The sequence below is a fragment of the Saccoglossus kowalevskii genome, chromosome 9 (assembly GCF_978046115.1).
Source record: "Saccoglossus kowalevskii chromosome 9, keSacKowa6.1, whole genome shotgun sequence".
NCBI lineage: Eukaryota > Metazoa > Hemichordata > Enteropneusta > Harrimaniidae > Saccoglossus > Saccoglossus kowalevskii.
Window position 1 is genome coordinate 30233386 of NC_140649.1, and position 12862 is coordinate 30246247.

The 12862-nt window shown below is 32.6% G+C and overlaps 1 protein-coding gene and 1 long non-coding RNA gene across 4 annotated transcripts in view; one reads left to right on the forward strand and one right to left on the reverse strand.

Moving 5' to 3' along the window:
* Positions 1-281: 281 nt before the first annotated feature.
* LOC146739137 (uncharacterized) lies at positions 282-2443 on the reverse strand. The gene is made up of 2 exons (XR_014930432.1): positions 2361-2443; positions 282-374 (listed from the first exon to the last, which is right to left on the reverse strand). It is a non-coding gene; the product is annotated as an uncharacterized LOC146739137 (long non-coding RNA).
* Positions 2383-12862, forward strand: part of LOC102808070 (adhesion G protein-coupled receptor L3-like) — an 83530-nt gene continuing 73050 nt past the window's right edge. For 2 of the 3 annotated variants that reach the window (XM_085503395.1, XM_085503397.1), the window contains exon 1: positions 2383-2516. The gene's annotated coding sequence lies outside the window, so the exon portion shown is untranslated. The remainder of the gene's footprint in view (positions 2517-12862) is intronic. The other variant, XM_085503396.1, reaches the window with a different exon arrangement.

Sequence of the window (12862 nt, forward strand, 5' to 3'; positions counted from 1 at the left end):
AAATATACCTAACCAAACAATATACATTATGTGCATGCGATTTTTCAAAACAAGACAACACAGGAAATGTTTTATTAAAAACGAAAATCATGCAAAAATATCGATAGTTACGGGTATTGTCACTTTAATTTACACAAATTAGCCAATTTCCATTTATTAGCTTTTACACTTATCGGTTATCTTGGATTATGCACATATAGGGGATAAGTGTTGTCAGCTTCAATATTGTGGATCACATTATTACGACAAATGCGATTCGCACACAGATTTGTTTTAATATTTCTTCGATTCAGAATTGTCGTTCTTCTTTTTTCCCATCCAAATATACATCGTAAGCCTGAGCCACTCGGTTAAAACTAGCCTTGCTATGCAAACTAGAAAGTAAGAAAAACATAATAGTTCTAGTAAACATTTCGGGTAGGCACGTTGCGCGATTTGTAGATTTACATATAAAAGTAAAATTCTAAAGCAAAAACGCAAAAGTGAAGAACGGAATTTAAAGCGGAGGAGTCGTCACATGCGCATGCGTCAGACGGCCATAGCGTGTCATTGTTCACAAACAAGCGTCTACCTATGAGTCTTTTCGTTTTTATCGTGTGTTGTTATCGTCGCTTGGGACTCAATCCCGCGCGTGCGCAGGTGCCGACCCTCCCGCTTTAATGTTTTAAATTCGAGCATTTGTCCATGGTCTAATTATCAAGATTAGATAGGATATAATAGTATTCGGAAACATACGACTAATTCCGGGAATACCAAAATATGTCCTTCAACACTAAATACACATTACAGTAATTGATAAAAAGTCTACGACTGAGTGTACTCAAATCCACCGAGATTGTGCGCGGGACACCACACAAATATAGAAATCCCATAAATTGTCGAGCGTAAATCCCAATGCACGCCACGAACTTTTTATAAATAGCTCTCAAATGATTCGATTAAAATATCAAAGGCTGATATAAAAAGCCGACCTCCGGTAATTTTGATTTATGCTTCCAGGAAAACAAAATTATCGGATTTACGCTACAAGTTTGATATCTCCATACGAGAAAGGGAACCACATAATACACCGTGGCAAATAACGGTCAATCATATTGGTTATTACTATGAGCAATCAACACAAACATTTCGAAAAGGGGATTTATCAATGTTTCTTCTTTGTTATAATTTTTTATAAAATTAGTTTATTGAAATGGTGGACAGCATTTAGCGACCAACACAACTTTCCTATCTGCAAAACTTACCAAACATCGGAGTTTCCCACACAACTGGCGCAGTTAGAAATCGAAACAATCTTACGAGATTTTTATTTACGACAATTGCAAAATATCGTTACATTTAATAGTGTTAAGATGTGTCAGTTGTAGGAAAAATATTAGGTTTTTCTATGGTTATCTGACCTTCCCTGATATTGTCCGCACAATAGCCAAGTAGCGTTCAGAAAATCCCTTCTGACCCGGGAATACGACACTTAACACACGACTTATTTATCCATTGCTCTTACTATTCAACATCATACGAGTTTCTTAGTCGACAGAAACATCAACGCTGATAAATTCGTTATCAACTCGTGAATTTTATTTCGTCTCGGGATTGTCACAATGTATCAATTCTGTTTTCTACTACAAAAGACATCGATGTCTGAACATAATCATAATATATGTGTTTCTTCCCAGTTTCGATTGAGTGTACATGTACTGTCCGTCCCAATGATGGCAACATATTACAAACACTATTCACGGGAGCTTATCAGGCAAAACGTATTGCGTGTTATTCTCGTGTATTTTAATCGCTATCCAATTTAACTTCCCATCTATTTTCCAGTATTTTAAACAATAAGGATGAAAACATTATGAATGATGTGGCGAAACACATTTATAAATGTTTTAATATACGAGAAAGTCCAATTAAAAGTGACGTGTTTAAACCAACTACTTCAGAAAATACAAATTCGTAATGTTGGATACATTGGGATTTGTGATTATTGTCCTGAACTTTTGTTGTATTTTGAACTGCATTTCACTGAGCTGATCAGGATGATTCTTTGGTCAGATAGAAAAGGTTCTGCTAGTGCACATAAAATAGTTTAAATTTTGTGAATAAGAGTATTATTAAACTACACTTGTATCTTAAGTTTAATTGACTTAATATTTTATTGTACATATTTAATTTCTAAAAAATTATCTGTGTTTTACTAGTTTATGCATTTTTTCAAAGAGTGCTGCCTCGAGTCGTTGATTGACTGTCGCATACATCGTGGTGAATGAAATATCGCCCTCTCGAGGCCATCCATAACACTTCTTTCGTTATGCAAATTTAATCCACCCACGCCATTTTATGAATGAAGTGTTTTATCTTACCCCGTCCTTTCAGTCAGGTGTTCAGTGTATGGAAACCATAAAGAGAAATACTTCAACGATGATGTCATTCTATCCCAATCCATGTTTCCAGATTGTAATGAGTATTTAGAGCATGTGCCCGACCAACAACTTGTGGATTTACTCGGCGTAAAACAGGTGAGTGCGAGAATATTGTTGTTATAGTCGATCGCGTCGTGATGAACGTCGATACGTTCCTGTGAATGATTTCGTCCTACCCGACGGCATAAAAAAGACCATGTCCAACAATGTCTGAATCGTTGGCGTTTGAATGACAACGACTTCCAGCCATTGTATATGACTTCCGGCCCGACGACTTGATTGTGGAACGGTGAATTATCAAGATTGAACTTGGTTGGATGTCCTCCCTGGCCCTGGCCCCGGGCCTTGCCTCGCCTTGAACTTTTAGTTAATGTAGGCGGTATACTGCCTGTTACCGTGCCTGGTTGATGAATCTACTTTCATGGTTTTAGGCTGTCGTCTGTCGGCACGTGAATGATGTAACTCAAATCTGACAGTTGAGTATTTTGTTTAGCAAAAAATGCGCGTAATTGCTTTGGTTTAAAAAAAATCGTTCCTATCGCCAAGGGCATAATATATAACAACATCCACCCACAAGATGCGGACAGTCAAATTTGTGGAGAATTTTCTTGAACATTTTAGATGTGTTTTCTGTTTTAACCGTATAGCAGAATCAAGGTGAGAAATCTCCCACTCCTTGTCCTCATTCGGGGTTCTTATGAATATTGCGTGTCCATGGAGATGGATTAATTACATAATAGAAAAATACAGTAGTTTATCAAATAATAAATACACTTTCCACCAACCTCATTCCAATTTTTCACATAAACCCAGTACAAACTATTTACTTATGATAATTCATAAATGTTTATCACCTGACTAGATACATTGTACTGGTAATACATCTTTGAACAGCCATGCATTTTTAACTTAAATTTACATTTACAGTTGTTTTATGTATAATGTATGTATAATTAGTGCCATCAAATTATATGATCTGCAACTCCTATCAGAATTTATCATGAAATTCCTTTGACAATTTCATTAGCTGTACATTTATCAAATAAATATGCAGCAAAATTTGTCATTTTGAGTTGATTTTGTATCTTTTGTATTAACAAAAATCTGGAACTTCATGTTTTAGGTATTTCTCAAATAAATAATTATCTCCATCTTTCTAATCTTATCATGGCTAGCTATAGAGTTGCAAGGCATTGACTACAAATTAATATCACAGGGCAAACAAGTACTATTATTACTAGTCTAACTGAACTAACACAAATCCACTAGGAATAAATATGTTTTATATAAATATATTAATGTGGCAGAAAATTATTATAAGTGTAAGTGTCAAAACAAGTAAAATATTTAATGATATTCACTGTTAAACATCATGCAGAGCTACCCATCTATAAGCTTTTTCTATTTGGTAGCAAGCCAGATCCCCACAAAAGAAATGTAAATTTCAAGCCATGTCATTATTTTTATTGACTGGTAATGGTATCATAGGTAGACAATATAGATGTAACCTTGAATGCACTATGTATGTGGTTAATGTTACGTAATCTCTATTCATCCCTTTTTGTTATGGCTTTGAGCACAGTCAATATGTCATATCTTCCATTTTTTGGTATCTTTAACCATGTTTTGTACATGATTTAAATGCTTGATCTGATTGAGCTGCTAGTAACCATGGTTACGTCAGTAGGGCTAAAATTTCAGAGTTGACCCATTAGTGATGAACCCCATTCAATATACTCTGTTTCATTTGTACACTGCTAATATTCATTTTAGGAGTTATAATCAATATAGTAGCTGCTTCTCAATCTAAACAAATTATCCTTATGCACCATAGTATTTACATAAAGCTGCTGTTTTACTATATATGCATAGAGAATACAAAAATGTGTAATTAATAGAGATGGTTTTAAGGTATATGTCTGCTTATCAAATGTATTCATAAGAATCTACATTCATATCGAACATGTATGTATTATTTTAATGTAAAAAAATGGTCAGTGAACTCATCATCCATAATGATGCATTTCCATGGCAACCATGTGAGTCATTGTAAAAGCTGTGACTCACCTTGAGTAGTTAGGTTATCAACCTCCTCTCTGTATATAACATCAACATATTTCAGGTTACTCACCTGACCCACTAACACAACAGGATATCAGTTTCATTCAAAATATTATTGTTATTAATTATTATTATCTGTAATGTGTTTTGATGAATGTTTTCTGAGTATACTGTGATTCATGTCCGGAGTTCATATCAGAATTTTGTCAACTTGGGGAAATTATCTTGCATAATTTTGATTTTTCCGTATTTTATCTATTATTTCCAATATTTGTATTGTTTGCTTATCTAACAGTAATACTATATGCTATAATTACTATATAGTTACCACTAACTTGTTTTATTAAGTCAATATCCTTATATTGCCATGGAATACAATTTATTGCAAAATGAATAATTTCTGGTTATATGCATTTATGAGTAGTCTTCTAGCTTGAACTTTTCAATTTTTTTCAATATATGGGTAGGTAGGGTTTAACCGGAAACAGAATTTATGTAATTTGGCTTTATTTTAAAAAATGACTTGACCTTCTAGAACAAAATTGAATACAGTTGATTCAAAGTCATAACAGTTCATTATAAATGCTTCTAAATGTTTATAAATGTCTTATTCCTAGAATATTTCTATATCTTCCATCACTGTATTTCAGGTTACTGTAAAATACTGTTGAATACTTTATTTTGCTGGAATTAATTTTCGCTGAAAAGGCTTTTTGGGGCGTCTTGCTTGGAATTTATTTTCACTGATTTTTGATGAGTTTAATGTGAAATATAGGAAAACAAGTATATTCGCTGGATTTTATTTTCACAGAATCATTCCTTCAGCGAAAATAGCGAAAATAAATTCCAAGCAAAAATAAAGTATTCTACAGTACTTTATTTTAGCTGGAATTAATTTTCACTGAAAAGACTTTTTAGGTGTTTTGTATAGAATTAATTTGCACTGATTTTTGACGAGTGGAATGTAAAATATAGGAAAAAAGGTATATTCGTTGGATTTTATTTTCAATGAATCATCCCTTCAGCGAAAATTAATTCCAAGTGAAAATAAAGTATTTTACAGTACTCACCTTGTGTGATATAAACAGCAGCAACTGTATATCATTCATCATCTAGGAATATGTTCTGATGAATGCTGTCAGAGAATTTTTGTTTGCACTTTAAGATTCATCTAAATTTTATGATTAATTTTTGTGGAATACGTGTAAAAAGCATTCATTTCTATTTATTATCATCTGTTCTTGTTTTATTATGTTATCGGCTCATCATGATGTCTGTCCTCTCGGCAGCCATATTTGGCGTTGATCATCTCGATATGTTGCTCCATGTATACTATAAGTTGTAAATTGTTGCATATACTTTGTTCTGATATTTAGATGTACATTATTAATAATCTATAAATATGACTTGCAGATATTATTAAAAATAAATTTGTGTAAATCCATGTGGTGACAGATGTGCATATATTAAATGCGTAACCTCTGCTTGTGGTAATTTATTGTTTTATTAAGGATCAGTTAGGAGAATGCTCATATAAAAATAGACTACCGGTACTTGATTGCGAATAAAGACAATTGTCTGCAAGGATTGTAGGTAAAACCACTAATTATTAACTTGCTACTGTATTTTTGTTAACCCTGTAAAGCCATAATTTTTTCGCCAAGAGTTTCTTACAAAATTTTACACATTTTTATGTATTTTTTTATGATTTCTTTGTTCTCCATTGGCTATGGGTTTGAACATTTTTGTCAAAAATATGGAAATGGGCTATTTTAATTATCGGTTAATTTCCACCAAAAAGCACATTTTTGTGTATTCCTGCTGAAAACCACATTTTTGTATATTTTCGCTGAAAAATTGCTCCATACTTTGTGAGGTCTTGATGCCGACGTTTTAGATTGGATTAAAAATGGACAACCAGTGTTCAGGAACTTTGGCATGCCTTGACCGATCTTGTTGATCGAACGCATTTTGATGCATCATACATAATGTTATATATTGCCAAAGTATGGCCAATTTAATGTTAAAAATTTATCAAAATCAAACATTTTTGCCATGTATGGATGGATCTCGTTCAAACTTGTTACATACATTGAACATAATGGGACCATAATGTTTTTCATATCTGAAATTTAATGTATGTTGGATCATTAGAATAGGACATGTCATACATGTAGATATGCTGCGCTGTCATTTACATTTTAAAATGCATGTGCTACTGATATATAACAAATACAAAATCATTAAAAACTCCATTACATGTATGTGTATGTATGGTCACAATCGGTGAGAAAAGATTACCATCATTGTGTAATCCTAATAATATCTTTGTTTGTTCTGTCTGACAGCCTAGTGATTTCCGGCTTAAAAATACAGTGACCCATCTGATGATAGCTGCAATTCAGCGTACATGAACCATGGGTTCAGCGACAGGTCACTGTCTGCTCTCGTCATCTACTGCGCACACATCGTGTTTGCTTTGAAATTACTCCCAGTTTTTTTTTTGCTTTAATTTCCATCCAAAATATCATTATGAGCTCTTTTGGGGTTGATTATTGCGTTTTTATGTTTCAAGAGTGCCATTATTGGAAATGAAGTAACTAGAAAATCAAGTACTTTTAATTTAAATGCTAATATGTCTTGTGATCACTCCAGGCATTGTACGTGATGAATACGTATTAGTGTACAGCACACTTAGTTTACGTGTGAATTATTCAGTGAATATTCTTGGTCACTTTTGTGTTTGAGAAATTATTCTGAGAATGTTTAGAATGAAAATAATCTTGTTAACTGTAAAAAATACTTGTAGCAATCTATAACCATTAGATTATTAATTTAACAATAATGTGTTTTAATTTATTACCAAAATTATTGTTTATATTGTCTGTACACATCCAAGGTATTATAAACCATAATTTTGTTGCTGCTACAAGGGGTTCAATTTCGCATTTGTCTGGTTGCCCCCGACAACCACTCTCATGATATGAAAACTTGTTGTCAATTAGGACAACCACAACAAAAATCAAAGTCCAATGTAGTGATATCATAGACCCTACATTTTGAAAAATGAAAAATAGTTTTTATAATTTTTTGTAGTATTTCTTTGAAAAGCTAGATCCAAACACAGCTTTTGACATATACAGTACCATAAAATCTGTATTAGAAGCCACATCCCTAATAGAAGTCGCACACATTCATTTTGAAAAATTGAAACCCAAAAATTCATCATTTCTCATATGTGTACATGCTCTAATAGAAGCCGCATCCCCTCTTGTTGCATTGTACCATTTTAATAGAAGCCGCGGTTTCTAATACAGATTTTACAGTACTACATGTATTGCGACCAAAATAAGGTTGGAATCTGATAGAAATACAGTCTTTGACTTGTCTTATCATGTACTTCAATGTTCAAATGTATACCTGTGTGCTGCCACAATACATTTAACCTACTGCAATGACAGTTCTTTATTCTGGTTATTATGTATATTTACATGTACATAATATATGCCAGAGACAACCAGTACAATTTCACAGGTACTAATGTCCTCATTACCATTTCTGTGTCTGGCTATCTTTAAAATAGGGTTGGTTGACCTCATATTTTTGTAGGTTTTAAAATTGGCACTGGCAAATAAGTTGAGTTCAAGTTCAGCTTCTCTGTGGTTGTAATAATCTTGTGGGACACTCGCAAAAGTGAATGTCAATTTCTAAATTGTGTAACAATATTATGAGGTTATTACAAGGGTACTACAAAATGTGCATTCCATTACCAGCAAAGAATATTTCTAGATTTCATATACTTATTGAATACTTACATCACCATAGTGACAAATTCAAACATAAAAATACAACATTTTTTTATTTTAGAATCATGTTTCTTAATTCTATTGTTTTGTATAACGCTAAAATAAGGGTTTTATATGCCATGAATCTCGCAGTTACATGAATTGTGATACACGAATATGAACCCAAAATTATATAAGAAACCTACATGTACGTTTTTAGAAAATCATAATGCAAACTAGTAATTTGTGAAAGACAGTGTCTTTTTGACTCCCATGTGCGAAGCACAAAATGGGAGTCTTTGCAGTTAGTGTGTCTGTATGTGTGTGTGTGTGTGTGTGTGTGTGTGTGTGTGTGTGTGTGTGTGTGTGTGTGTTTGGATTGCTATATGTTGCGAGGACAAAAATACAGATATATACCTACTTCCGAGGACATACACACCTTCCGAGGACCTTTTTCATAGTCCTCGGAAAACATAATTTATATTAATAGTTAATTCGATTATTAATACGTTTTGCGTAGCTTAGGTTTAGTATCGGGGGAAGGTATGGTTCACGTTATATTAATATTAATATAATTGTACCATACCTTACCCCGATACTAAACCTAAGCTTCGCAAACATTTCTATGTTCAGTCACCGGATATTCAACTCTTGTTTAATTAAACTTAATTAAAATACAATTCTCCATTGTATTGCATTGTAATTGAGTTTAATTAAACTCCAATTAAAACGCAACCCTATATAGGAACGCGTTTTAATCGAGTTCATATCGCAACTATATTAAAAGTTAATTCAACTATATTAAAAGTTAATCCAATGAAGTCCTCGGAACATATTGCAATACAAGTATGTGTGTGTGTGTGTGTGTGTGTGTGTGTGTGTGTGTATGTGTGTATGTGTGTCCGACTGTTCCACTGCTATCTCAAGAACCATACATCGGTTTTTGATGAAACTTGGTGCATAGATGCTCTGGGCCAATGCGCAGATTTGATTAGGTTTTGGTAAAAATCCATGCTCGTTAATTACCTAATTTGCATGATAATTAGCTAATTTTTAGCTGTTCTATGACTGTTCCACTGATATCTAAAGAACCACTCATTGGATTTTGATGAAACTTGGTACATAGATGCTCTGAACTAATGCTAGGTTTTGATTAGGTTTTGGTTAAAATCCATGCTCGTTAATTACCTAATTTGCATGATAATTAGCTAATTTTTAGCTGTTCTATGACTGTTCCACTGATATCTAAAGAACCACTCATTGGATTTTGATGAAACTTGGTACATAGATGCTCTGAACATATGCGCAGATTTGATTAGTTTTTGGTAAAAATCCGTGCATATTAATTACCTAATTTGCATGATAATTAGCTATTTTTTAGTGGTTCCATGACTGTTCCACTGATATCTAAACACCCACTCATTGGATTTTGATGAAACTTGGTACATAGATTTTCTGAACTAATGCTAGGTTTTGATAATAATCCGTGGATACTAATTACCTAATTTGCATAATGATTAGTCAATTTTCTGTTTTTCCACTGATATCTCAAGTACTAATCATCACATTTCAATGAAACTTGGTACATAGATGTCATATGACACTGCACAGACCTGATAGTTTTTATGGTAATATCAGTACATGTAATTACCTAATTTGCATAATTAATTAATTTTCAGCTTTTGATATAAGTAGTGAGCATTACATTTCAATGAAACTTGGTACTTACATACTCAAGGACTATGCAGAGATTGATTGTTTTGGATAAATATTTGTGCATATTAATCACCTAATTTGCATAATTAGTTAATTTTCAGCTTTTCCACGGGTATCTCAAGTACTAATCATCGCATTTCAATGAAACTTGGTACATAGATCCTTTAGGACTATGCAGAGACCTGATTAGTTTCAGGGTAAATAATTGTGCATATTAATTACCTAATTTGCATAATTAATTTTCAGCTTTTCTACTGATATCTAAAGTACTAATCATCACATTTCAATGAATCTAAAATTATGCAGAGACCCAATTAGTTTTTGGTAAATATTTGTGCATATTAATCACCTAATTTGCATAATTAACCAATTTCCAACTTTCACACTGATATCTCAGGTACTACCGGGGTAATCATCACATATCAATGAATGTTTATACATGGATGCTGTAGGACAATAGACAGACCTGGATAATTGTGGGTTAAAATCTGTACATATTAATTACCCAATTTGCATAATTAACCAATTTTAAGCTTTCACACTGATATCTAAAGTACTAATTTCCATTTTAATGAAACTTAGTACAAAGATGCTCTAGGACAATGTACAAACCTAATTAGTTTGGGGTAAAACTCTGTTCATATTATTTCCCCAATTAGCATAATAATTCATAATTTTTTGGTTCTAATCACATTTCAATTAAACTTGGTACATAGAGTTTTTGTTACATTGCGCAGACCTCATTAGTTTTACAATCAAATCTGTTCATGTTAATTTTCTGATTTGCATAATTAGTTTTCAGCTAAGTAATTTCAAATTATATTTAATGTGTCTCCAATACTCTCAGCACATGGGAGTTCTTTCTAAGCTTTCTTTGATTCAATTTGACAGTGTCCTTGCATATTTGTAAAGAATGTTTTAGGCATGTTTGGCATTTTTGATATGTCAATATTTTTGTTTATTTTCTGTGATGCAGTTTATTATGAGTAGGTTGATTGTTGCACATTGAGTGGGACCACTCTCAAACACTCACAATATGCAAGAGCTGTTCTTCTTCTTTGCATATCACCATAGATAGTTATACAAGTTGTATACCTTTATTTTATTAATCCTTGGCTGTACTGGTTATATTTGTTTAATAAAAATATTAACAAAATTGGCAAAACTGCCGCTGATGGTCCCTTTAAAATAAACAATGCTTACAATTAAATGTGTATCAGATATTGATAGGAATATATGCAGTGCTAATGGCTAATGTAATTCAGGAAACAACTATAGGGTAATCAAGCTACATCCATAAATCTGTCGGTCATTCTGATTTCCTATAATCAACAGTAGCTCAAGACACATAGACTACCAACTCTTATGGAAACTTTTTTCTCCAATTAGATGTAGTAGCCCACCTCGACTAATTTTTACAAAGAATTAATGATTTTGTTTTCTAAATTGATATACCATATATTGCAATGACATTTATTTATTTATGACTCAAAGACACAACCAAATTGATGCAGTGGCTGATAGTAACATGAGACAACCACTGTAGCAGGTCTTCGAAATGGTAGCCTATTTTTTTTCTTCAAATTTTGAACAGTCCACAGCAGAGAAAACCATATCTTGAATCTGTTGAGATGGCAACATGTCATTGCACTATTCTGATTATACACCTTGGCGATTATAGTTTCTGGGGGAAATGACTATAATTGCTGATTATTACGACCATTTTCCCTACTAATGATGACGATTAGACTTCCTGGAAACCATTCACATATGACAGCTTGAGTAGTTTACCACAGCAATGCATACATTATGCACTTCACTTACTAGACCAGACATGGTTAATAAAGTTAATTTTTTAATCAATCAACACTGTGTGCACTGTATAGTAGGACATCAAACTGCATGGTGAGGATTGAGTCACTACTTGTAAGTTTATTTTTACTGGGTTATGGTATTTCTTCACAGAATATTGATTTTACCATCAAAATTTATAAATATCTTGCTGGATGTAAACATGTAATATTGGTTGTAAAATATACTGATATTAATCTCCCCAGGCATATACTTTGGTAATTCAGAGTGTACCTACATGTACTTAGAAGCATGTCATAAATCATACAAAACTTAGAATTTTATTTTTTTCAAGAAATTTTGTTTTTTGCTGCTGGTAACAATACTCATATCAAAAAATCTATACGTTTTGCACAAAACATTGGTTAAGCATCTATCAAAGCAAAATAAATCAATCAAAACCTCAGAACCACAGTTCAATTTGTTAGATAGTGCGGCAAAGTTCTTTTATAAAAATACATAACTTTATATTGTATATGGAATTTTCTGGAATTGTTTCTTCTACGTATATGTAACATTGTTTTAGATCATTATTTTGTTTTGCTTTTAGAATAGCACTTTTGGGTCATTTACCATTGGTTTCCATGGTAAAAATGGATCACTATGCCCCAAAATTTGTTTGGTCTCATGGGTTTTGAAAATCATATATATTTATAAAATAGGTTTTTGCAGTTGTTATGAATTGTTAGAAAACTGAGAGATACTATTTATTTACTGTGAAGTAATGTTTAACATGAAATTGCTTCAAAAATGTTTGCGTTCATTCGTATAGTCTTTCTACCAAGAAATTTTTCTAATGGGTACAAAAATCTAAAAAAAAATTGATACTTTTGAAATAAAACATGACAAATTTGTTGTCCTTAATTACAAGGTTGAATACCTGTGATGTAAATACTGTAAAACCATTTGTTTTCAATGACATTTAATTACTCCATTTTAATGCTTTGCACAGTTTCACTGGGTTTTAATAAGTTCATGAACTTGGCGGGGAACCATTGAGTTCTGTTTTTTTAATTATTTAATTTAGAA